This window comes from Mauremys reevesii, linkage group 14 (genome assembly GCF_016161935.1).
Source record: "Mauremys reevesii isolate NIE-2019 linkage group 14, ASM1616193v1, whole genome shotgun sequence".
Classification (NCBI taxonomy): domain Eukaryota; kingdom Metazoa; phylum Chordata; order Testudines; family Geoemydidae; genus Mauremys; species Mauremys reevesii.
This window is the reverse complement of record NC_052636.1, coordinates 20,160,870-20,187,218: the sequence shown is the minus strand read 5'-3', so window position 1 is coordinate 20,187,218 and position 26,349 is coordinate 20,160,870. Positions and strand designations below refer to the sequence as shown.

Sequence of the window (26,349 nt, the reverse complement as noted above, 5' to 3'; positions counted from 1 at the left end):
GCCCTGTGGACGGAAGGCGGTGGCTTGGTTTTGATTTTGTCTGCGTTTGGGAGGTCTATTACGATTCTGAGTTGTGTCGACGGTCTGGATTGAGGGCGATAATACTGACGTGTTCTTTGGTAGGGTTGGTATCGCTGTCTCCTGGGAAGAGATGGTTGAATGCCCAGGGTGCGCAGTGTCGCTCTGGAATCCTTCATCGTATGGAGGAGTTCGTCAGTTTTTTGGGAGAAAAGTTTGTCCTTGTCAAATGGGAGATCCTCCACTTTAGTCTGGAGTTCTTTAGGAATGCCGGACGCAGAGAGCCATGAGGTTCTGCGCATAACCACAGCAGTTGCAGTAGTACGGGCTGCTGTGTCTGCCGTGTCTAAAGATGCCTGTAGGGCTGTTCTGGAGATTAATTGTCCCTCAGACAGGATTGATTTGAAGTCTGCTCTTCTGTCCTCTGGTATGTAGGAGGCAAATTCGAAAAGCTTATTGTAATTATCGAAATCATAACTGGCGAGGAGGGCAGAGTAGTTAGCAATCCTGAACTGTAGTGTAGAGGATGTATAAACCTTGCGACCCAGGACATCAAGGCGTCTAAGGTCTTTGTCTTGAGGGGTGGGTCGATATTGTGAATGTTTGGTCCTCTGTGTCACTGCATCGATGACAAGGGAGTTCGGTGGTGGATGAGAGAATAGGAAGTCTGCGTCCTTTGCAGGAACGTAATATTTACGCTCAGCCTTCTTGCAAGTTGGTACCAGAGAAGCTGGGGTTTGCCAGAGAGTGTCAGCTGGCTCCATGAGTGCTTCATTTATAGGGAGCGCGATTTTCGAGGGTGCAGACGGTTGAAGGATTTTAAGGAGTTTGTGTTGCTTCTCCTGAACCTCTTCTAAGGGAATATCCTGGCTGATCGCAACCCTCCGAAAAAGTTCTTGGAACTGTTTGCAGTCGTCCACGATCTGTGGAGGTGGAGGGAGGCTGGCTTCATCTGCGGCTGATGGAGAGTTAGGATTAGGCGAATCAGGATATGGTGCATAGCTCCCCAGTTCAGGAGGGGGTTCAGGCACCCTGGAAGTGGATGGAGCAGGAGACTGAGGTACCGAAGGAAGGTGATTGATAGGAGGATTCTGCCACGGGTACCACTGCGGCCAAGGCATGGGGTAGGAGAACCCAGGCATCACCCACGGAGGGGCAGCATAGGGAAACTGAGGCTGCTGAACTTGAGCCGTGACCTGAGGTGGTAAAGGTGCCTGTGGAGGAGAAGCAGGAGGGGAGAACTCTGCCTGCTGTTGCAGTTCAAGGTCACCGTCGGTGAAAGCCATTTCAGGTGGAGAAAGTGGCAGGTCAAGGAAGGAGTCCTCTGCTTCCAGGAGTGGAGGGTGAGGCTCAGGTGGCACTAAAAGGTCACTTTGAGTGAGCAGCTGTCGTTCCTGCTCTCTAGGCTGAGCTAAGTCTACTCTCTGCTGTAGCTGTTTACTAGGCGAGAGTGACAGAGAGTCTCCTGTTGTATTGTGCTTGGACGCCCCCTGCAGGGGATCTGCTGCTAGTGCACGGGTAGCAGAGTGGCTGGGTGCCGACCCTGTTCTCGGTGCCGAGGCTGATCGAGCTGTCGGAACCGCGGCTATTTTTGTTGCTGAGGCAGAGCGCGCTGGCGGGATCGCGGCTGCTTTCAGCGCTGAAATTGACCAGGCTGAAAGCAGCACGGCTGTTCTTGGTGTCGGTGCCGAATGCGCTGTTGGCACCGCTGCTGTTGCTGGTGCCGAGGCACGTGGTGCCGGTGTTGCAGCGTGCCTGGGTGCCGCAGAGGAGCGAGGTGTCCGTGCCGCAGCCGTTTGCGGCGCTGAGGGGACCAAATGGGTAAGTGCCTTCCCAGCGCGGGAAGTCTGGTCCCTGCCTTTCAGCTCTGTCAGAGCAGTAGCTGAGGCATTCGAAGAGGCTGAGGCAGCTGTCTTTCCTGCTGTCAGCACAGGGGGTAGGGATCTCGCCGGAGACCCCTTACCCTTGTTAGAGTCTCGTTTGTGAGACTTCTGCGCTTCGTGCCTCCGCTCCAGGGAGGTGAAGCGACGCTCCCCACCGGTTCTGATCTGGCTGGGGAGCGTGTGGGAGCGGGTTCCACTTTTCCCTTCTCCGACAGAGGCTGCAGGGATTTCTCCATCATGATGATCTTGAGCCGCAGATCCCTGTCACGACGAGCTCTTGATTTGAGGCTCGCACAGTGTTGGCACTTTGCGGGGATGTGGGTGTCCCCGAGGCACTTCACACACTGGGAGTGACCATCTGATCGTGGCATGGAGTCCTGACAGGAGATGCATCTTTTGAAACCCGAAGCTCCTGGCATTGTTAATTGGAGATGGGCGAGGAAAGTGTCTCAATCGGAGACAAGCCTGAGGGTTTCTTTTTTTTTTTTTTTTTAACTAAGTAACTAACTATGTAACTATACTAAAGGAAGGGAAACAACTGAGAAATAATTAATAATTATTTCTATGTTTCCTACAGAGATCAGGGAAGAGAAGGCAGCACTGCTCCGAGTCCCGTCTTCAGCCGAGGACGGTTGAGAAGGAACTGAGGAGGGTGTGGGGCGCACGCACTCAGGAAGATTCCAACTAGACGGGAGATACCATCTGGGTGCATGCGCCCCAACCAGGCACTGCTACCGAAAATCTCCGATCGACAGCGCCGGGACGCACCGTCACCTAGAGTGGAGCACCCACAGGGACAGCACTCAGAGAAGAAAGTGAAATTCCTGTAAGCTGCATGGACACTTTAACGACACCATAATAGAGGCCCAACTTAAATGTATACCCCAATTTAAGAAACACAGTAAAAGAACTAAAAAAGAGCCACCGGGGCTTAACAACCATGTAAAAGAAGCAGTGAGAGGCAAAAAGGCTTCCTTTAAAAAGTGGAAGTCAAATCCTAGAAAGGAGCATAAACATTGCCAAATTGTAGGTGACAAATCTGAGGAACTGTCATAGACTGAAGTGTCACTAGAGGAGGTTTTGGAATTAATTGATAAACTCAACATTAACAAGTCACCAGGACCAGATGGCATTCACCCAAGAGTTCTGAAAGAACTCAAATGTGAAGTTGCGGAACTATTAACTATGGTTTGTAACCTGTCCTTTGAATTGGCTTCGGTACCCAATGACTGGAAGTTAGCTAATGTAACGTCAATATTTTAAAAGGGCTCTAGAGGTGATCCCAGCAATTACAGACCAGTAAGTCTAACATCGGTACCGGGCAAATTAGTTGAAACAATAGTAAAGAATAAAATTGTCAGACACACAGAAGAACATAAATTGTTGGGCAAAAGTCAACACGGTTTCCGTAAAGGGAAATCATGTCTTACTAATCTATTAGAGTTCTTTGAGGAGGTCAACAAACATGTGGACAAGGGGGATCCAGTGGACATAGTGTACTTAGATTTCCAGAAAGCCTTTGACAAGGTCCCTCGCCAAAGGCTCTTACATAAATTAAGTTGTCATGGGATAAAAGGGAAGGTCCTTTCAAGGATTGAGAACTGGTTAGAAGACAGGGAACAAAGGGTAGGAATTAATGGTGAATTCTCAGAATGGAGAGGGGTAACTAGTGGTGTTCCCCAAAGGTCAGTCCTAGGACCAATCCTATTCATCTTATTCATAAATGATTTGGAGAAAGGGGTAAACAGTGAGGTGGCAAAGTTTGCAGATGATACTAAACTGCTCAAGATAGTTAAGACCAAAGCAGACTGTGAAGAACTTAAAAAAGAGCTCACAAAACTAAGTGATTGGGCAAGAAAATGGCAAATGAAATTTAATGTGGATAAATGTAAAGTAATGCACACTGGAAAAAATAACTCCAATTATACATAAAATATGATGGGGACTGATTTAGCTACAACAAATCAGGAAAAAGATTTTGGAGTCATGGTGGATAGTTCTCTGAAGATGCCCACGCAGTGTGCAGAGGTGGTCAAAAAAGCAAACAGGATGTTAGGAATCATTAAAAAGGGGATAGAGAATAAGACTGACTATATTATTACCCTTATATAACTCCATGGTATGCCCACATCTTGAATACTATGTACAGATGTGGTTGTCTCATCTCAAAAAAGATATACTGGCATTAGAAAAGGTTCAGAGAAGGGCAATTAAAATGATTAGGGGTTTGGAACGGGTCCCATATGAGGAGAGATTAAAGAGGCTAGGGCTTTTCAGCTTGGAAAAGAGGAGACTAAGAGGGAATATGATAGAGGTATATAAAATCATGAGTGATGTGGAGAAAGTAGATAAGGAAAAGTTATTTACTTACTCCCATAATACAAGAACTAGGGGCCACCAAATGAAATTAATAGGCAGCTGGTTTAAAACAAATAAAAGGAAGTTCTTCTTCACACAGCGCACAGTCAACTTGTGGAACTCCTTGCCTGAAGAGGTTGTGAAGGCTAGGACTATTACAGGGTTTAAAAGAGAACTGGATAAATCCATGGAGGTTAAGTCCATTAATGGCTATTAGCCAGGATGGGTAAGGAATGGTGTCCCTAGCCTCTGTTTGTCAGAGGATGGAGATGGATGGCAGGAGAGAGATCACTTGATCACTGTCTGTTCGGTTCACTCCCTGGGCTGCTTCTGCTCTACAACTATAATTGTCTTTTTACACCAAAATCACTAACTTGAGCACCCAATTCCATGTACAGTCCTAGTGGATGTCAGGCACAGGTAACTTTTGCCTCAGGGTAGCTTGTTGGCATCAACCCTCTCTCCCCCACCTGGAGCTGATGAAATTCCTGGCTGGAGGGACACACGCTCCTACAAGTCAAAAGGAAAGGAGCTGAAAGAAAAGATCACAGGACTGACCCCAAAGAAGGGTGAGCTGCAAAAGGCAGAAGCAGACAACTCATCTGGCAGAGCTGAGAGACCACGGTGAAGATGGTGCAAAGATCACTATATTGGAATTAGCAAATGTGATTTTTTTTTTAAAACAAATCTTTAGGAAGCCCTAATAAAGGCATTTCTTACAGTTCTCTCCCATTTGGATTTTCTGATATCTAATAGGGAATGACATCTGATTGAAGCTTTTCCCAAATGCAGAGCATGTGTAGGGTCTCTCTCCACTGTGGATTCTACGATGTCTGACAAAGTCTGAGTGCTCAATGAAACTTTTCCCGCACTCAGAGCATGTGGAGGGTATCTCTCATGTGTGGATTCTCTGATGTGTGATAAGGTTTGAGCGCCGACTGAAGCTTCTCCCGCACTCAGCGCACGTGTAGGGCGTCTCTCCTGTGTGGATTCTCTGATGTCTGATAAGGTGTGAGCGCTGACTGAAGCTTTTCCCGCACTCAGCGCATGTGTAGGGCTTCTCCCCTGTGTGGATTCTCTGATGTGTGATAAGGATTGAGCGCAGACGGAAGCTTTTCCCGCACTCAGCGCACGTGTAGGGCGTCTCCCCTGTGTGGATTCTCTGATGTTTGATAAGGTTTGAGCGCCAACTGAAGCTTTTCCCGCACTCAGCGCACATGTAGGGCTGCTCTCCTGTGTGGATTCTCTGATGTGTGATAAGGTTTGAGCGCTGGCTGAAGCTTTTCTCGCACTCAGAGCACGTGTAGGGCGTCTCCCCTGTGTGGATTCTCTGATGTATAATAAGGCTTGAGCGCTGACTGAAGCTTTTCCCGCACTCAAAGCATGTGTAGGGCGTCTCCCCTGTGTGGATTCTCTGATGTATGATAAGGATTGAGCGCAGCTTGAAGCTTTTCCCGCACTCAGCGCACGTGTATGGCAGCTCCTCAGTGTGGATTCTCTGATGTCTGATAAGGTTTGAGCGCAGACTGCACCTTTTCCCGCACTCAGCGCATGTGTAGGGCGTCTCCCCTGTGTGGATTCTCTGATGTGTGATAAGGCTTGAGCGCTGACTGAAGCTTTTCCCGCACTCAGAGCACGTGTAGGGCGTCTCTCCTGTGTGGATTCTCTGATGTGTGATAAGGTGTGAGCGCTGACTGAAGCTTTTCCCGCACTCAGCGCACGTGTAGGGCGTCTCTCTTGTGTGGATTCTCTGATGTCTGATAAGGTTTGAGCGCTGAGTGAAGCTTTTCCCGCACTCGTGGCATGTGTAGTTTGTTTCTTCCAAGTTGATTCTCTCATGTGTAATAAGGTCTGAGTGGCTACTGAAGTTCTCCTCTGGCCTCTGCTGAGTCTCAGAGGCTTTTACTGTTTCTCGGAGTGCACAACTCCTGGAAACATTCCCTTTGGGTCTTCCTGATAACGTCCCATGTGGTGCTCCTTGCTCAGCATCTTCCTGCTGCGGTTTCTGCTCCTCATTCTCACGCACCATCCCATCGCCAGATGGGAGACAGAGAGAATCCAGACATAGGTCACTCCCTGTGCCTGAGAGAAAGGAAATCTCAAGACAGGAATTTTAAAAGGGATGAACAAACCAAAATATGTGCAGGAGAGATCAAACCTATCAGGAGCTGATTTTCCCAGAGGAGAGACGAAGGGATCAGTTTTGGTCTGCATTTTACCAGAACATGCAGGGGAAAGTGGGATCAGGTAGGGATCTGCTGCCAGTTGTTAGTCAGGATAGGTGGGAAGCCATGAGTGACATCTGCCTAATTATTCCACATCTGCAGGGAACAATCCTGAACTTGGAGAGCTCACAAGGTCTTTGTAGGGCATCCCGAATGTTTTCTGTATTCACGGACAGTTTTTGACTTGCTTTAACCAAGTCCTCACCTGTGCAGGCAGCTCTTGGAAGCACTTCTTTCTCAGAACCCTGGAGGTCCAGGACCCACGGCTCTTCCCCTCGTTCCAGCTGGGAGACCACATCAGGTTTGGAATTTAGAAACCCTATGCCAGACAAAGAAAACAAGGGAGGTCGGTGGAATTTGTGGGATACTTGTCACAAAGAATAGTCCATGGTTTTAAGCTCAGATCATTTTTAAGCAGTAACATCCCAAGGCCAGCTTCCTTGGCTCCAAGTGGCAGGAGAGTTATTATTATTATTAATCATACGCATTACCTAGTGCTTAAGGACCAACTAACAGTGTGTCTCCATTGTGCTAGGCACAGTACAAATGCAGAATAGTAGATGGCCCATGCTCTGAAGAATTTACCGTCTAAATAGACAAGACAGACACAGCACGGGGAAAGGGGTAGAACCCTCTGTTAGAATGGCGATATTCAGGCCTGCCTGCAAAGCCTATATTTTAAGAACTTAGGCGTATTTTTATCACTTAGCTAGTTACAGGAGTATGAAAACAAAGAATCAAAATCACAGTCTGCCTGTGAATGGGCCTTCTCTCACTAGGATAGCCTGAGGCCTTGTTCTTAGGCTAAGGCCTTTGGCTAAGCAGCAGGGGCAGCCATAAGCTGGGAAGCGAAGGGTCATATCCTCACATCCCAAACCAGTCACACTGAAATAAGGTGCTATTGGGCTGTTAGGAACTCGATCCTGTCCAGATCTTAAGATGGTTAAAGAAACCTTAATTTGATAGCATTCTGTCTGGCAAGAAATCCCTTATCAATGGTTGTGGTTGTGAAACCCTCATTTCTGTATTGCTTTATCTTTATGGCCACCACTTTTACATTGTTAATCAGTCTGGTTCTCTAATTGTTTCTCTCTCCTGTATAATTAATGTTGCCAGGTGTAAGTTAATTAGGTAGTGGTTTATAATTGGTTAGAGCAGGAGTAGGCAACCTATGGCGGCACACGAGTTGATTTTCAGTGGCACTCACACTGCCCATGTCCTGGCCACCGGTCCAGAAGGCTCTGCATATTAATTTAATTTTAAATGAAGCTTCTTAAACATTTTAAAAACCTTACTGACTTTACATACAATAGTTTAATTATGTATTATAGACTTATAGAAAGAGACTTTCTAAAAACGTTAAAATGTATTATTGGCACATGAAATCTTAAATTAGAGTGAATAAATGAAGACTCAGCACACCACTTCTGAAAGGGGGCCGACGCCTGGGTTAGAGAATTATGTCACAATATGTTAGAATTGTTTAGTTAAATTTCAGCACAATGATTGGTTAAGGTATAGCTGAGAATATTACTCTATAAATGGGGTCAAACAGGAGGGGGGAAGGAAATTGGAATCATAGAATATCAGGGTTGGAAGGGACCTCAGGAGGTCATCTAGCCCCACCCTTGCTCAAAGCAGGACCAATCCCCAACTAAATCATCCCAGCCAAGGCTTTGTCAAGCCTGACCTTAAAAACCTCTAAGGAAGGAGATTCCACCACCTCCCAAGGAACCCATCCCAGGGCTTCACCACTCTCCTAGTGAAATAGTGTTTCCTAATATCCAACCTAAACCTCCCCCATTGCAACTTGAAATCATTACTCTTTATTCTGTCATCTGCTACCACTGAGAACAGTCTAGATCCATCCTCTTTGGAACCCCCCTTCAGGTAGTTGAAGGCTGCTATTCAATCCCCTCATTCTTCTCTTCTGCAGGCTAAACAATCCCAGTTCCCTCAGCCTCTCCTCAGAAGTCATGTGTTCCAGTCCCCTAACCATTTTTGTTGCCCCCCGTTGGATGCTTTCCAATTTTTCCACATCCTTCTTATAGTGCTGGGCCCAAAACTGGACACAGTGCTCCAGATGAGGCCCCATGAATGTTGAATGTTGATTAGGGGGAGAACGGGAACAGGGACACAGACCAGGCTCTGCGGCATCAGAGCTGGGAAGGAAACACTGGGGAACAGACTGTATCGGCATATAGAGATAAGCCCGACTGGCGTGAAGGGCTTCGGAATATGTAATCTTATAGGTGTAAAAATTGTACAGACTATACCACCCTGTGACATCATCGACAAAGTGCCCATTTGTGCCTGGGTAGGGGCCCTGCTCTGGGAGGGAGGATGCAGCAAGGACTCAGGATCGGTGGCCGGGGTCGCTGTGCATAGAGATGGGGAGGTTATATGGGGAGGGGGGTAATGAGTGGGAGAGGGAGGTCAAGAGTTAAAATATTAATATTTGGGGAAAAAATGTATAATAAAGTGAAACTGAACAGAAATAAAACTGGAGTGGAGGCTCTAAAGCAACAAGGCTTCGGTAGGGATTTGGGGTTAAAGGTCTGGGATCCCCAACAGCTCTAGATCCCCAAACCTCTCCTCCCTCCCACTGATGCACCCACCCCACTTCCTGGGTGCCCCTCCCCCACACTCCCCTCCCCTTCTTCCCATTACTTTCAGCCAGCACCACCTCCTGGCACCTTGGGAGCATCTTCTGTTCCCTCCTCGTCTCTCACAACCTCATCTCTCCTTTCTCCATCTTACCTCTAACCCTGCACACACCTTCCCCATGTCCAGGCACCACAGAATTATCTACTCCCCCTCTTCTCCTCCTCTCACATGGCTCTGTTCTCCTTTCACCTTTGGGCTCCTGAATGACAACATTATACTCTCTTCTATCAAAAGAGGAGCTCATCTGACTGTCACACAAGCCATGCATTGGTCACACACCTATTTACTCAATTTAGAATTCTACAGGCAGCATATTTTCCTCTTAAAATGAGAAAAAGGCATGAAAGCTATAGTTATTAATGTAGTTATGAATGTAGCCAATAAGGATACATTCAATGCCATTTTAAAATGTCTGATGGCACCAAAAAGGCACATGTCCAAAAATGATACTAGTGGGTGGGAGATAAGGCAAAAAAAGGGGGGGCAAGGAAACTTGTCAAAACTTGTATGATGAATAAAGGTATAAAGTTATTACTACTCAGGTTCTTCAGAGACCCCACAGCTTCTAATAACCCAGGAGACAGGACTCCTTACCCAGCGAGGTCACCGTCTCATAGTTCTCCTGCATGACATCCCTGTAGAGGGCTCTCTGAACAGGGTCCAGCAGAGCCCATTCCCCCTTGGTGAAATACACAGCCACCTCCTCGAAAGTCACCAACTCCTGAAAGAGCAAGAGTCCAACACTCAGTACCTGCTGCCCCACTCACAATCCCACTATTCACGGAACAGCAGCACCAGGTAAATGGAAGCTCCAGGAGGCACATGTTAACAGAGTCCCACCTCACCTTGCCTAGAGCAGCCAGGAAGCATCAGAGGGTAGAATGAGAGAACCTTTGCGTCTCCCAGCTGACAGATGGAGGCAGGGTCATCACATTTATCACATACCTACTAGCCAGAGTTTGATATAGGAGATGGGGCTGGCTCTGGACCCTACTAATGGCTCCCTGGTAGGAAACACTCTCCAAATAAAATATAAGGAAGAAAAGGGAAGTCAGTAGTAAAGAATATTAGTTAGAACAGGGGTAGGCAACCTATGGCACAGGTGCTGAAGGCAGCACGCAAGCTGATTTTCAGTGGCACTCACAATGCCCGGGTCCTGGCCACCAGTCCGGGGGGCTCTGCATTTTAATTTAATTTTAAATGAAGTTTCTTAAACATTTTAAAAGCCTTATTTACTTTACATACAACAATAGTTTAGTTATATATATTATAGACAGAGAAAGATCTTCTAAAAATGTTAAAATGTATTACTGGCCCACTCAAAACCTTAAATTAGAGTGAATAAATGAAGACTTCTGAAAGGTTGCTCACCCTGAGTTAGAAGGTCAGAATTGTAGAAAATTGATAAGGGAAGCTATCAGAAATCAATGACCAATCAATGAAAATAAGAAGGAAGTTTTGAAAAGTATATTAATCCTAACAATGGTAGTGATAAATTACTAGACGGAAATGGCAGAATTATCAAAAATAATGCAGAAGAGGTAAAAGTGTTCAATAAATATTTCTCTCCTGGATTTGGAGAGAAACAGATGATGTAAGTCATATAAGATGTTGACGCTGACAGTCTTTCCATCCCAACAATAACTCACGAGGATGTTAAACAGCAGCTATTACAGTTAGACATGTTTAAATAAGCAGGTCCAGATAACTTGTATTCAAGAGTTTTGAAAGACCTGGTGGAGGAGTGTGGAGGACTGTTAATGGTGATTTTAATTAGGACTTGGAACACTGTGGAAATTCCAGAAGACTAGCCTAAAGCTAATGCTGTGCCAATATTTAAAATCGGTAAAAGAGATGACCCAGCTAATTACAAGAGTGTTAGTCTGATACTGGTCAAGATAATGGAGCAGCGAATATGGATTTAATTAATAAAGAATGAAAGGAGGGTAATATAATTAGTATCAATTAAAGGTTCAGAGACAACAGATCCAATCAAACTAACTGGATATCCTTATTGCATGAGATAAAAAAAGTTTGGTTGCAACTAATAGTATTGATGTAATATACCTAGACTTCTGTAAGGCGTATGACTTGGTTCAGCACAACATTTTGACTAGAAAACTAGAAAGATACAAAATAAACACAACATACATTAAATAGATTAAAAACTATGATTGTAAATGGGGAACCATGCTTGAGTAGATTTCTTTCTAGGGGAGTCCCACAAGGATTGGTTCTTGGCCCTGTGTTATTTAACATTCTTATCAATGACCTGGAAGAGAATATAAAATCATCACCGATAACATTTGCAGTTACCACAAAGATCGGGGTTGGTGGTAACTAATGAAGTGTCAGTAGGTTCAGGGTTCAGCACTAGGAGTCTGGGAAGTTTTCCCAGCCCTGGCTAGAGGGTTATTTCCTGTTCCACAAAGAGGGGAAGTTCCATTCCCAACACCTTTGCCTTGAAATTAGGCCCTATCTGACACTACACCCCCATATTCAGCATAGTGGTATGATTATCAAATGATTAGGACATAATTATGATGCATTTTGTGCAAGATGCATCATGTTCAGTGTCATTGGAAAAGTTATGATTTGCTGAATATGATTGTCCTATTTGTGTGCATGTATCATGTTCGTATCTGAAGTTATGGATATTGACTCTGTATCTGTATTTCAAATGTACTTACTCTGGATAACAGCCACAACGAGCCTTTCAGGTACAACAAAGAAGCCAGACAGTGTTCATGGCTCATCAACAAAGACAATGGACCATGGAAGAGCTTAGTGTGGAAGCCAGTAAATAATTAACAAGGTTTTGAAGAGATCTTAATGAATGTTAGTTAGCATGAGTTAGGTTAACTGTGACCCTGGTGACGTGAGGAAGCAAGATAATGTAAGACAGAGTGAATTGTGTGAAAGTTATTACGACCTTGCAATGTGCAGTCTTGCAGTCTTGTTTTTCTAGTGAGATAGCAGAAAAGCTTATGTATAAACAAAATGTATTAGTAGCTTTATACTGTCTGTAATATTGCTAGAAATAGTCTGTAAAAGGTATAAAGGCTTGCTGTAATTGTTTACCAGTTGAGAGACCTGTCCAGGACCCTGTGTCCTATGGCACTCTCTCCCTCCATTGTAATTACTGGAGAAATAATAAAGTATTTAATTTTGCTGCACCCAAACAAAAAGCGAGAACTAAGTTTTTCTTCGACAATTTGGGGGCTCGTCCGGAATGGCAACGCCCACGGACCCACAGACAACTACTACGGATCATTCCCCTTCGAACCCCATGGCGCCACATGAGAGGTATGAGACCTTTTGAAATCTCTATTGGGGTATCGGAGGAGGATTTTCCGTGAGGACGTCTGTCTCCGTTGGGCTCACGCCATCTGAACTTATTGACTGTGCAGCAGGATCAGATGCAAAGTGGTATTGGGGAGAGGCCCCAATAAGGTTAGTTTATAGCAGTACTGGGAACTGCTGAGTTGGCCAAGGAAATGCATAAGGTAATGCATAAGGTAATGCATAGGTAATGCATTAGAATGCACCGGTGCTGAGGGGTTTTTACCGCCTCAAGAGGGGTTGTCATACCGCCTCATGGTATTGGTCCGGACCAGGTAAAGATGCATCATGGTTTTAAAAAAAAAAAAAAAAAAGAGAGATAAAAAGGTTGAAAAAGGGTTAAAAAGAAAAAGAAAAAGGAAGAAAAAGAGGCCTTGGTGTGTGTGTGTGTACACCAGTGTGAGTGGCTGTTATCGGGCTAGCCCAGTAACTAGTGGATCTTTAGGAGATCCGACCCACGGTGGGCTGACTCAGCCTGGCATAGTCCGGCGAGGAAGCTGCCTGGGTCTAGGGGTGTGTGAACCCATCTTCCCTCCCCTTTCCCTTCCGTGTGGGCTACTGACAGTCTGATCATCTCCTTGGTTTTTGAGCCGCTAGCACGGACAGGACACCCTCTCTGTGTGTGTAAGTGGAAAATGGGTAAGGGACAGTCTAAATATTCCACCTCACCCCCTAAGGGTACCCCAGCATATTACATGTACGTACATTATGGTCCTAAAACCTGCAGGTATTTAAATGATTGGAATCTGTATACGCGTGAAAATTCATTTAAACAATGCCCATTAGAAGGTACCTTCAATTTAGATAAGATCATATATCTCAGTGGAGCTTTAATCACAAAGAAAAACCTCTGTCACAGTGTGAGCAATTTGTCTAGGAACGGGTTAATTTGAAATTCGGCTTAGCCCTGAGATAAAGGAGAAGTTGTTTTGTCTTCAAGGTCATGAATTAGTGCGGACTATGCTAAGTGCAAAGAAAAACTGCTTTCAGCCCCAGCTGCTTGTGGAAAATAGAAACTGAGGCAAACCAACAGCAGGAGTTACAGAATTGGAATTATATTTGCAAAGCTTAACTTCCCAGTGAGACATGTGTGAGTATTAAAGTGGTTTAAGGCTTGGGGCATTCATATTTTTCCTGAGTGATGTGGGAGCATTCCCAACACTCTCCATTGTTGTTTTATTATTTTAATGAAGCTTTAAAATTTGATTATATGCTCTGTCAGTCTGATCACCTGACATGAGGGATAAATCAGTAACAGGAATTTGTCACAGTTTGGTGAGCAATTGCAGAATTTACACCATCTATCTGTTTTACCCTTGTTAGTTTATGTTTGCTTTGTTTGGTACTGTTGGTGTTTTGTGTTAAGAATAGCATGATTATAGGTGAGCTCTAATAGAATAAGGAAACACTATTTGGTTTTGGTGCACTATTTAGCTTTGGCTCTGTTTTGTTTAACCGGTTACTGTTGTTTTTCTGCTCTGTTCATTTGGGCGTTAGGTGTGTGAGCGGAACTGAACTTCTCGTTCGTAATTCCTCAGGGTGGAAGCCATGTGTGCGATGAAGCTCTGAGGTTGTCCTGAGATTTTTACAGTCCCGCCCCCCTGTAGCGGACAATATAATAGAAGTAGAAAAATTTGGCTTAGACTGTAATTTTCTTTGCTTTCTGTGTAATTTTCTTTTCTGTTTAAGTGTCAGCAGACAAATGGGTGGGTCTCTGGGTAGACCCCCAAAGGGGTTTGGATTATGTGTTAAGTGAATGGCCATGTATTTTTGCCCAGGTGGCAAGCCTTACTAGGGAGGACTCAGGTAGTCTTGTGAGTAGAAATGTTTTGGGGACAAGACCAGAAGGGTGGGGGCTAGTTGAGTAGCCCACCCTCCTAGCTAAGACCTGGTTGTGGAACAAGCTAGTGTCCATGGACGGGACGATTCAGTGAGGAAAAAAGGATCGGGCCCAGACGGGCAGGCAACAGACAGAGAGATTGGAAAACAGGTTGGAAACTTTTGAGGGTGTAGTGGAAAGAAGGAGTAAGTGAATATAAGCATGAGGATTTCAAATACTCAGAAGGATATTTGGAATGGTGATTTGCATTGGTAAAGTGGCTGTTGGAAGGAAAAAGCAATTGATTTTTAAGGGAAAATGAAAAATTGACTGTGTTTGCTGGGGGGCACATCACTTGAACTTTGTGAAAATGCTAAAGAGAACAGTTTTTTGGTGTCTTTGACATGTTTGTGAATGAATTCAGGCAAAGAAATTATTAGATTGCACTCATTTGGCTATGAACAATTTTGTTAAATCAGTTGAAGAATGTATACAGTGCTATGTAATGACATTTTATTAGGCCCTACAGGCACTATAAGTGGTGATGTTTTCTTTCAGTGTTTAAAAGCAGGAGTTAAAAGAAAAAAAAAGCAAGCTGGAGAGCATCTGGGTTAATGCAAATTAACTAACTGATAAGGTAGAGGCCGCTGAACCAGAGCTGTCTAAGAAGCACATACGAGAAAATATGGGGTAATTCCTCTGTTTTGCCTAGAATCAACAAGAGTATTTGTATATTTTAAGTATTTAACTGCCCCGAAGGCGTGGACCTCTGTTTTTGTCTTTCAGATAATCAAAGAACATTAATGCCAGCTGCACAGCATTCAACGTACCTTGATTTACTGGCACAGTAAAAAATTATGTTGTGTGTTCTACGTTCTGTCTTGTTGTGTTTTTTTTTCGTGGCCAGAATTGTTGTGTTTAATATTTTCATGAGATGGTCTGATTTGACATCAAGCGAAAATGTTGCATTGCAATGCAGATACTTGTTTTGTTCAACTTAGAATACAAAGTGTTTAGTTACATCAGAAAATGTGATATACTAAAGTCTAATACATTTTCTTCGGTAAGAGAAAGAAACTACATTGGCCAAATCTTTTAATTGAGACTTGTTGTTAAAATTTGCATACTGACAGTCTTTGGAAGCAAGGACATGGAAAGTTAACCCACTCCCCATATTGTACAAGGGATCCTTCTGGCTACCTCAGACTTTTAGCCAGAGGGCTGGGGATGGTGGATAGCTATTGGACTAGAAGTTATATTAAGTGAACTTCTCAAAGTGGGTGTGCTTGTCCTGGCTTGTTCTTCCAAAGTTCTGTAATAAGGTTATTTTAGTGAAAGGGTATATGTGGCATACATTGAATGATAATACTTCTGTACTGTATAACAGTACTGTTTATGTGTTCATGGTATGAAAAGGTGTATAATTGAAGAGTAAAAGTTTCCTTTGTAGGTTAAATGGAAAAAACAACCAGAGAATGGCTAACATGCGCTGGCCCCAGTCAAGGACACCGCTTGGCTGCCTACCAAGGGAAGGGGGGGGGGGGGAATGTTTGCTGCAGTTACACGAGAGTGGTGTGCAGCGGCCAGCCACTCTCCTCCTTGGGGACCTTTGTAAATATTCAGACTGATTTTATTTCGATGTCTACATGTTGTGGTTATGGATATGTATTTGTTTTAGTTGATGTATTTACCACTTGGGTTAAAGCTTTTCCCAGCAGGAAAGCAGGTGTCAGGACTGTTGTGACATTTTGCTTAAAGATTTTGTGCCACGTTTTGCCATCCCTGTGGGTATCAACAGTGGTCGTGGAATTCATTTTTACTGGACAGATTGTAAAGGAGTTATGTGCAACTCACTGCCCTCACCACCCACAGTCTGCTGGGACAGTGGAACGCCGGAACGGGACTTACAAAAAGTAAACTGGCCAGGATTTGTGCTGAGACACACTTAAAGTGGCCAGATGCCCTTCCTTTGACACTGATGTGTATGAGAACCATTCCCAATCGAACGACTGGACTCAGCCCTCATGAAATTTGACAGGACACCCAATGCTGACTACCAACTGCACCCCCACTAACCCCAGCTCAGATGGACATTCATTTGCTGGATAACATAATGCTTAAATATTGTCAGGCACTAATGAAATGTGTTAAGTCTTTTTATACACAGGTGATGGAAGCACTACCAAAGGATCCTGTGCAACCTTGCCACTCGTTGGAACCAGGAGCCTGGGTCTACATAAAGATCCATCAGCAAAAGACTGCCTTGGCTCCATGCTGGAAAGGCCCTTTCCAAGTCCTGCTGACTACCAACACCGCTGTGAAGTGCCACAGACTGACTGCTTGGACCCAGGATTCTCACTGCAAAAAGACCCTCCACATCAGAAGAATTTTCCTATTGATGATTAGCCTATTCTTTCTTCTAGTTCTACTGTGCTTCTGGACAGCAGGGAAAAAGCTCCCTTGTCCACTGACAGACCAACTGTGCCTTTAGACTTTTCTAGAAAAAGCACAGCTATTACAGGGTGATATGTGCTGGCAACCTCTCCCCTGTAGGATGCTAAACCTTGATTGTTTTGGGAAAGGAGAAGAAGCACTCACTCCACTGACATTGCCAAAGTCCAGGAATTCCTGACTGAAAAGGACATTGAGAACTGACCCTGGTGAAGAAACAAAGAATTACATACTGGCAGGAAGAACTTTGTGGGACCCATGCTTGGGACTGTGGTATTAATTGGATTTTGGGGTTTATTCTACAGGCTGCGCCCTGTGTTCTGGATAAATCCTTCAGTATGTATTGCCCTCCCTTATTGGATTTTAACTGACATTGCCCTTATCCAGTTTTCTACATACCCAGATTGCTCACAAGGGGCTGCCATTAGATTAGCACAACAAAGGCATGGGTTATTTCCTCTGGACAAAACGGGAATTGACCAGATCCCTGTGGGCTGGAGCCAATAGTGTAGTAGCCATTTGGACTACTCTTCCAGGCCAAGAACATGATAAGAAATTGGGGCAACTAGAAAAGGCCACTAGTCTTATTTTTGAAGCTCAGCTATCTTCAGTACAGGCTGGAATTGGTGAGTTACATGTCATTTCCACCCTTAGTTCTATGACCCAGAAGTTACTGACAGAGATGGTATTGAATATCACTGAGGCTGGGAAGGCATTGCAGTGGGATCTGGACTAGACTTGGCCCACTGCCCTTCCAGACACGTCAGGAGTACCATCTGATCTGTGGTCATGAAGACATACTTGGACACTTTCTGGATGGAAGTGTGGACATTCACAGTGCTCCTTCCAAGCATATGGACCGGTTAGGGTGGGTGTGGGCTCCCACATACCGAATCCTGCTGGGTCCATGGGGAGGATGCATGTGGAACTGAATTGTTTACCGAGACATCTGGGGAAATTAGACCACCTGGTATCTCCAACTGATTTCTAGACAGTACCCCTAGAATGACACCTGACATTTTGGATAAGAATAGAGAGTCAATGGACATTTTGGCCGTTAGAACCACCACAGCTCAGTGTATCTATAAACTGAAGCTAGGGGAAGTTGTCACTGTTTATGACAATATTTGTTGAGAGGGTGGAGGTCAAGGAACTACCCTGACGGGACACCCATTTTTTTTCAACCTAATGATAGCTGTGTGTGCGTTAATGCCACCACTTTACAAGATATACATATTGATCTTACCACTGCTGCAGGCAATTATATCATTTACTGGCCTGCAGATAGAATGCAGATAGAATATTGCAAGTAGCTCTTAGATTTTAGGTATATTTTGATTGGACTAGAATAATACCTGATCGGTTTTAAAATTTGCTTTCATTGTTACCAAAGGTTCAAAGAATCTCTGAATTGCAAGGGCAAATTCCCATGCTTTAGAATATATATCAAGCTGGAAGGAATGCCTTTCATACAGCTTATAGAGTGTTTACTTTATGTACTAGGTATGATGTTTTGTGCTTTGTGTTTGCAATTGTACAACAGCCCCATTATATTATATTATTCCTATGGGATTGTTATTGTTTGTAGTGTTGTTAGTTAATTTAGGATTATATTATTGTTGTTGTTGTTGTAAATAACGTAAGAATAGCAATACCTTTCATGTTCATGCTAATCATGCATTGTCATTACGTCCCATGACGGTTGACATGTTTGCTGTAGAATCTGAAGTCCATAGTTTCATGCGAATTGAGATTTGAAATTGTTTGTTGTACTAGAAGTACAAAAGGGGGGAGTGTGGAAGCCAGTAAATAATTAACAAGGTTTTGAAGAGATCTTAATGAATGTTAGTTAGCATGAGTTAGGTTAACTGTGACCCTGGTCACGTGAGGAAGCAAGATAATGTAAGACAGAGTGAATTGTGTGAAAGTTATTACGACCTTGCAATGTGCAGTCTTGCAGTCTTGTTTTTCTAGTGAGATAGCAGAAAAGCTTATGTATAAACAAAATGTATTTGTTGCTTTTTACTGTCTGTATTATTGCTAGAAATTGTCTGTAAAAGGTATAAAGGCTTGCTGTAATTGTTTACCAGTTGAGAGACCTGTCCAGGACCCTGTGTCCTATGGCACTCTCTCCCTCCATTGTAATTACTGGAGAAATAATAAAGTATTTAATTTTGCTGCACCCAAACAAAAAGCGAGAACTAAGTTTTTCTTCGACATTAGCCTTCTTGTGAATGTTTCAGCCAGCCTATGAGTCATGGTTACTATGACTCAGCAGGACATGCTAGTGCATGTGACCAGACCATATGACACTAAACTCCATTTTGGTACCTGTATTTTTCCACAAACTGGACTGGGAACTGAGTTTGGAACAAAGGGGTCCCGCCATATGGAAAAGCTACATAAGGTGGGTGTGACATCATCTCTTGGCCTCATTCCGCACACAAAAGAACTCCTGGAAACACCTGAGGAACAAAGACTGAACTGGGGGATGTGTTGGTCCCAGGGTAAAGGGATTTCTAGCTTGTGTATGGAAACTTGGGGGACTGCTTCTATCATCAGTCAGGGTGAGAAATTGCTAATTCAAATTCTATCCATCTAGTATGTCAGGCTTTTTTGAGTTTTGGTCATTTGCTAAGTCATCTGCTTTGATCTGTTTGCTAACACTTATTGCTGGGAAATTGGCTGTTGTCTTCTCTCTCTCCTTGAGTGGCTTAGGTAAAGCACTCAGGTGGCTTAGTTGGGTGTATGGCGCCACCTGCTGTCGTGTTGGGTGATAACAGGGCCTGGAGAGGCTGGCTGAATCTCCAGCAAAGCAGTGTGAGAAGGTGTGATGGAGTAGGGGCTGTCTGTGTGGGAGATGGGAGAGCCGGGGATTACTTTAGGTGAGAGACAAGTGCTCAGCCTGTAACCTGAGCCAGGGAGCAGGGAGGGGTGTCAGCACCTTTGCCCAGGAAGGTGGACAAAGGAAGGGGCCGGCTGGAGGGAGGGGAGTTTAGTTTCGGTTTTGGGCTGGGTGGTTGGAATTTAGGGGACAAAGCTTCCTGGACCCCACAGGCGCTTGATTGAGGGGTCCTGGCTGTGCCTCCAAGCTCTGCTGTAACCTGCATTCCTGTTGTCCAATAAACCTTCTGTTTTACTGGCTGGCTCAGAGTCACTGTGAGTCCCAGGCAGAGGGGTGCAGGACCAGACTCCCCCACACTCTGTGACAACTGGTGGCAGAGGTGGGATTTACTGCACCCCGTGGACGGCGCTTCCTGCAGTAAGTGACTGGGGAGCAGTAAAAGAAAGGGACGAGTTTAGGGGTAATTAACCCCTGGGAGTGTGTGACCAGAGAGAAGGAATTTGCAGTAACAGGGTCCCCCGGGGGATTGCAGCGAGCGGGCGGAGGAGTCTGTGGCTCGACCCTGGCAGAGAGGTGGTGACCTCAAGAAGGGCTGGTGCACTAGGGGTCTCACTGGAAACCGTGGGGAGCGGTGAGCACCCCGGCCTGTGAGTGGCCAGCAGGAAGATATATGCCAAGCGGCGTAAGTGCAAGCTGGTGGAGCTGAGGGGGCTGCGCAGAGAGCCTCACCAAAGACCAGCTGATTGCCCAGCTAGAGGAGGGAGACCACTTGAATGAACTGATCCCTGTGTCTGAGGGAAGCAGCCTGGCAGATGCAGCGCAGGCCCCAGTGTCTGTCCCAGCTGGGAGTGGTCAGCCGGCAGCTATACCTAGGGGAAGGGCGGGAGGAGCCCAGTGAATACCGAGGGCACTGTGACCCCCCGAGCCAGCAGGAGATCCTCCCGCGAAGCTCACCCCAGCAGGATCGTCCCGGTGACGCTCGGCATCCGTGGAGCGGAAGCGGCTGGAATGGGAGAAGGAGCTAAAACTGAGAGAGCTGGAGGATCGTGAGAAACAGAGAGAACATGACCGGGAGGAGAAAGCGAGACAGCATCATCATGAGCTGGAACTGGTGAGGCTGAGGGGCAGTGAGCCCCCGGCTGCGGTGAGTGAGGGAGGGGCCAGGACTGCGCAGAGCTTTGATAAATGCATCCTGGCCCAGCGTAAGGAGGGGGAGGACATGGATGACTTCCTGGATGCCTTTGAGATGGTCTGCGAGCTGCACCAGGTAGATCCTGTGGACAGGCTCCAGGTTCTCACCCCCTTACTGGACCCCAAGGCCGTGGCACTGTACCGCCACCTGGGAGAAGAGGAGAAAGGGAACTACGAACTATTCAACTAGGCTCTGCTGCGCGAGTTTGGGCTGACTCCTGAGATGTACTGGGAGAGGTTCCGGAGTCAGTATAAAACCCCTGAGGTCTCCTATCTGCAACTAGCCGTCCGCATGGAGGGATACGCCAGCAAGTGGGCAGATGGAGCCCAGACGAAGGGGGACGTGATTAAACTGCTGGTACTGGAGCAACTGTATGAGCGGTGCCCATCCGACCTGAGGCTGTGGTTGAGGGACCAAAAGCCGGAGAACCCACAACATGCAGGCGGCTGGCCGATGACTTTGTGACGAGCCGGTTGGGGGGTGGCAGGAAGGAGTCCCAAAGGAACAGGCCTGCTGCGATGCAGAGAGAGAGTCATCCTGGGACCACCCAAAGGGGGAATCAGGAGAACCCCCTCCCAAGGGGAATGCCCAGCGTCAGGGACAACCGACCAGTTCGAGGGGACCAACGGGACATGAGCTGCTATCAATGTGGCCAGAGGGGCCACATACGATCCCAGTGCCCCAGGCTCAAGGACAGACTGAGCAGACCGACCCCACACCGGATTAACTTGGTAGAGACCCAGCTGGACGAGGGGCAGCGTTCCCAGGAAAGGGAGGCTGGCCGCGTACCACCGGCGAAGGAGGGAGGAGGGCCCCAGGCCAGTTCCTCTGGGGGGCTGGATGCTCCAGGCTCCGAGGTTTTGGTTTACAGGGTGGGGGCGGAGCTTTCCCTGCGGAGCGAGTGCCTTGTTTCCCTGGAGGCAGATGGCAGAAAGGTCACTGGGTACTGGGACAGGGGCGCAGAGGTGACGCTGGCCCGGCCCGAGGTGGTGGCCTCAGATCGGATGGTGCCCGACACCTACCTGACCCTGATGGGCGTGGGCGGGACCCCACTCAAGGTACCCATGGCGAGGGTACACCTGAAGTGGGGGGCCAAGGAGGGCCCCAAGGATGTGGGGGTACACCCATATTTGCCCACGGAGGTGTTAATGGTGGGGGACCTGGAGGTCTGGCCCAGCAATGCCCGGGGTGCCCTGGTCGTGACCTGTAGTCAGAGTCAGCGAAGGGCACGGCGCCCTGACAACGGGGAAGGTACTCTGCCCGAGGGGCAGGACCTTAACCTGGTGGGCAGGGAACGCCCAGGGACACGGCTCAGAGAGGCTGCGGCCTCAGACCCAGCCAGCGAGAGAGAGCAGGTCCCCATCCCTGTCCCAGCTGCTGAGTTCAAGGCCGAGTTGCAGAAAGATCCCTCCTTGCGGAAGCCCAGGGAATGGGCTAACCTCAGTGCGGTACAGACCATGAGGAGAGGTTGCAAGGAGAGGTTCCTGTGCGAGAAGGAGTTCCTGTACCGAGAATGGGCTCCCCCAGGGGAAGTAGAGTCATGGGGGATCAGGAGGCAGCTGGTGGTTCCCCAGAAGTTTCGCCACAAGCTGCTGTACCTGGCCCATGACATCCCTCTCGCAGGGCACCAGGGAATCTGACGCACCAGGCAGAGGCTGCTACAGAACTTTTACTGGCCTGGGGTCTTTACCCATGTTCAACAGTACTGCCGATCCTGTGACCCCTGCCAGCGGGTGGGGAAGGCCCGAGACAAGGGGAAAGCAGCTTTGAGGCCTTTACCCATTATAGAAGAACCTTTCCAGAAGGTGGCCATAGACATAGTGGGACCTCTCAGCAAGGCGACCCGGTCGGGGAAGAAATACATTCTGGTGGTAGTAGACTTCGCCACTCGCTATCCTGAGGCGGTGGCCTTGTCCTCTATCGAAGCAGACACCGTGGCAGATGCGCTGCTGACCATTTTCAGCCCGGTGGGGTTCCCCAAGGAAGTCTTAACGGACCAGGGGTCCAACTTCATGTCGGCCCTGCTCCGGTGCTTGTGGGAGAAATGTTGGGTCCGGCACAACTGGGCCTCAGCGTATCACCCCCAGTCCAACGGGCTGGTGGAGAGGTTCAACGGGATGCTAAAGATGATGCTAAAAACATTTATGAACCAGCACCCGCAGGACTGGGACAAGTACTTACCTCACCTGCTGTTCACGTACAGGGAGGTACCCCAGGAATCTACTGGGTTTTCACCTTTCAAACTGTTATATGGAAGGTGGGTAAGGGGGCCCCTGGACCTGATGAGAGACAAATGGGAAGGGAAGGTCGCTCCCGATGGAGAGTCAGTGGTGGAGTATGTCCTGACCTTCCGGGAAAGACTGGCCGAGCTCATGGGCCTGGCAAGGGAGAATCTGGCCAGAGCCCAGAGGAAGCAGAAGGTCTGGTATGATCGCACGGCGCGAGCCCGCACCTTCGCCACTGGGGATCAGGTGATGGTTCTCATCCCCATGAGGAAAAACAAACTCCAGGCTGCCTGGGAAGGGCCCTTCAAGGTTGTCAAGCAACTAAATGAGGTAAACTATGTAGTGGAGCTGTCGAACCGGGCGCACCACCGCCGGGTGTACCATGTGAATATGATGAAGCCATACTATGACAGGGGGAATGTGGTGTTGGCCATGTGTGGACATTGGGAGGAGCAGGGAGATGACCCTTTAGTGGATCTATTCCCTGGGACAAAAGCTGGTTCCCCCCTGGAGGCAATTCCCCTCTCTGATCAGCTGACCCTGGCCCAGCATGCTGAGATCAGAGGGGTGCTGCATCTATACCGACAGCTGTTTTCCAACCAGCCTGGATGCACTAATTTGACTGTCCACCGGGTGGAGACTGGGTCACATCCCCCTATAAGATGTTCCCCTTTTCAGGTCACCAGGAAAACTGCCCAGGCCCTACAAAGAGAGGTCAGGGACATGCTGGCTTTGGGGGTGATCCAGCCGTCTTCCAGCCCTTGGGCCTCGCCGGTGGTGCTGGTCCCCAAAAGGGATGGGTCGATCCGGTTCTGTGTGGACTATCGAAAGCTCAATGCCATCACCGTATCTGATGCCTACCCCATGCCCAGGCCTGACGAGCTCCTAGACTAGCTGGGAGGCACTCGGTACCTCACAACCATGGATCTTACCAAGGGCTACTGGCAAGTGCCGCTGGACACAGATGATAGGCTGAAATCGGCCTTTATCACCCCTCTGGGGCTCTACGAGTTTCTGACCCTGCCCTTTGGCCTCAAGGGAAGGCCGGCCACCTTCCAGCGCCTGGTGGATCAGTTCCTGCAGCGGATGGAGAGTTTTGCCATGGCGTATATTGACGATATCTGCGTCTTTAGCCGGACCTGGGAGAACCACGTGTCCCAGGTTAAACAAGTGCTGGACCGACTCCAGAAGGCTGGGCTAACCATAAAGGCTGAGAAGTGCAAGGTGGGGATGGCTGAAGTAGCTTACCTGGGCCATCAGGTGCGGAGAGGCTGCCTAAAGCCAGAACCAGCCAAGGTGGAGGTAATCAGAGACTGGCCTGCTCCCCAAACCAAAAAGCAGGTCCAGGCCTTTATTGGGATGGCGGGGTACCATCGTAGGTTCGTGCCCCACTTTAGGGCCATAGCCGCCCCTATCACTGAGCTGTGCAAGAAGGGGAAGCCAGACAAGGTGGTCTGGACCGAGCAGTGCCAGCAGGCTCTCCGGGCGCTGAAGGAGGCTCTGGTTAGTGGCCCAGTTCTGGCAAACCCAGATTTTGACAAACCCTTTATGGTGTTCACCGACGCCTCAGACACGGGACTGGGGGTGGTGTTAATGCAGGAGAATGAAAAGGGGGAGAGACACCCTATCGTGTACCTGAGCAGGAAGTTGCTACCCCGGGAGCAGAACTACGTGGCCATCGAGAAGGAATGCCTGGCCATGGTGTGGGCCCTTAAGAAACTAGAGCCATATCTCTCTGGGCGACACTTCACCGTGTACACCGACCACTCTCCCCTGACCTGGCTGCACCAGATGAAAGGAGCCAATGCCAAGCTCCTGAGGTGGAGCCTGCTCCTGCAGGACTATGACATGGACGTGGTCCATATGAAGGGAAGTGCCAACCTGATAGCGGAAGCGTTGTCCCGGAGAGGGAGCCCTGAACTTCCTCAGGTCACTGGGCAGAGTGACCCCGCTCAGTTCAGTCTCGAAGGGGGGAGAGCTGTGATGGAGTAGGGGCTATCTGTGTGGGAGATGGGAGAGCCGGGATTACTTTAGGTGAGAGACAAGTGCTCAGCCTGTAACCTGAGCCAGGGAGCAGGCAGGGGTGTCAACACCTTTGCCTGGGAAGGTGGACAAAGGAAGGGTCCAGCTGGAGGGAGGGGAGTTAAGTTTTGGGCTGGGTGGTTGGAATTTAAGGGGATTAAGCTTCCTGGACCCCAGAGGGGCTTGATTGAGGGGTCCTGGCTGTGCCTCCGAGCTCTGCTGTAACCTGCATTCCTGTTGTCCAATAAACCTTCTGTTTTACTGGCTGGCTGAGAGTCACTGAGTCCCAGGCAGAGGGGTGCAGGACCGGACTCCCCCACACTCCGTGACAGAAGGGCCGGGCCAGCTTGAGGGTTAGAGGGAACAGCGGTTCCCAGAAGCCCCCCAGACTGCACCCCGGGGTGACAACCCATCACACCCTAGAGTATACAAGTCTCAGCAGGTTTGTCTCATCCTGTCCCCTCCCTTTCTCCACCCAAGATACTTCCTGCCTCCCACCCTCCTATACATTTACTGCTCCTCTCCCTCCAACCAGAACCCACCACCAGCTCCCTGAGAATCCCTTACCTGAGCCAGCTCCATTGCAGCCATTTCCTTCCCGCTGGGAGAGGGGATGATTTGGGGCGAAATGTGGACGTTATTTTGTAGCCTGCCAGGGTGAGAAGGGCAATGTGAGAGAATTCAGATAGGGTTTCTGTCCTTTCCACATGTCGATTCCCCCCAGCATTTTTCCCTGGTAATGGACATTCCAGGTTCTGCCACACTGTGAAGCACAGAGTGACCTTATCCCAGTACAGGCCTAGCCCCTCCCACCAGGCTGTAACCCTCTGAGACATGGTGAAACCCTCCCAGTAACAGAGTCTCTGTGTTACACTTATCAAGTTTGTGGACGATACCAAGCTGGGAGGGGTTGCAAGTGCTTTGGAGGACAGAATTAAAATTCAAAATGATCTGGACAAACTGGAGAAATGGTCTGAAGTAAACAGGATGAAATTCAATAAGGACAAATGCAAAGTACTCCACTTAGGAAGGAACAATCACTTGCACACATGCAAGACAGGAAATGACTGCCCAGGAAGGAGCACTGCAGAAACGGATCTGGGAGTCACAGTGGATCACAAGCTAAACATGAGTCAACAATGTTACACTGTTGCAAGAAAAGCAAGTATAATTCTGAGATGTATTAGCAGGAGTATTGTAAGTAAGACACAGGAAGTAATTCTTCCGCTCTACTCCACACTGATTAGGCCTCAACTGGAATGGTGTGTCCAGTTCTGGGGGCCACATTTCAGGAAAGATGTG

The 26,349-nt window shown here is 47.6% G+C and overlaps 2 pseudogenes; one reads left to right on the top strand and one right to left on the bottom strand.

Moving 5' to 3' along the window:
- LOC120381541 overlaps positions 1 to 26,349 on the top strand; it is a 682,838-nt pseudogene that overhangs the window by 616,076 nt on the left and 40,413 nt on the right.
- On the bottom strand, positions 1,459 to 21,866 carry LOC120381378 (annotated as a pseudogene).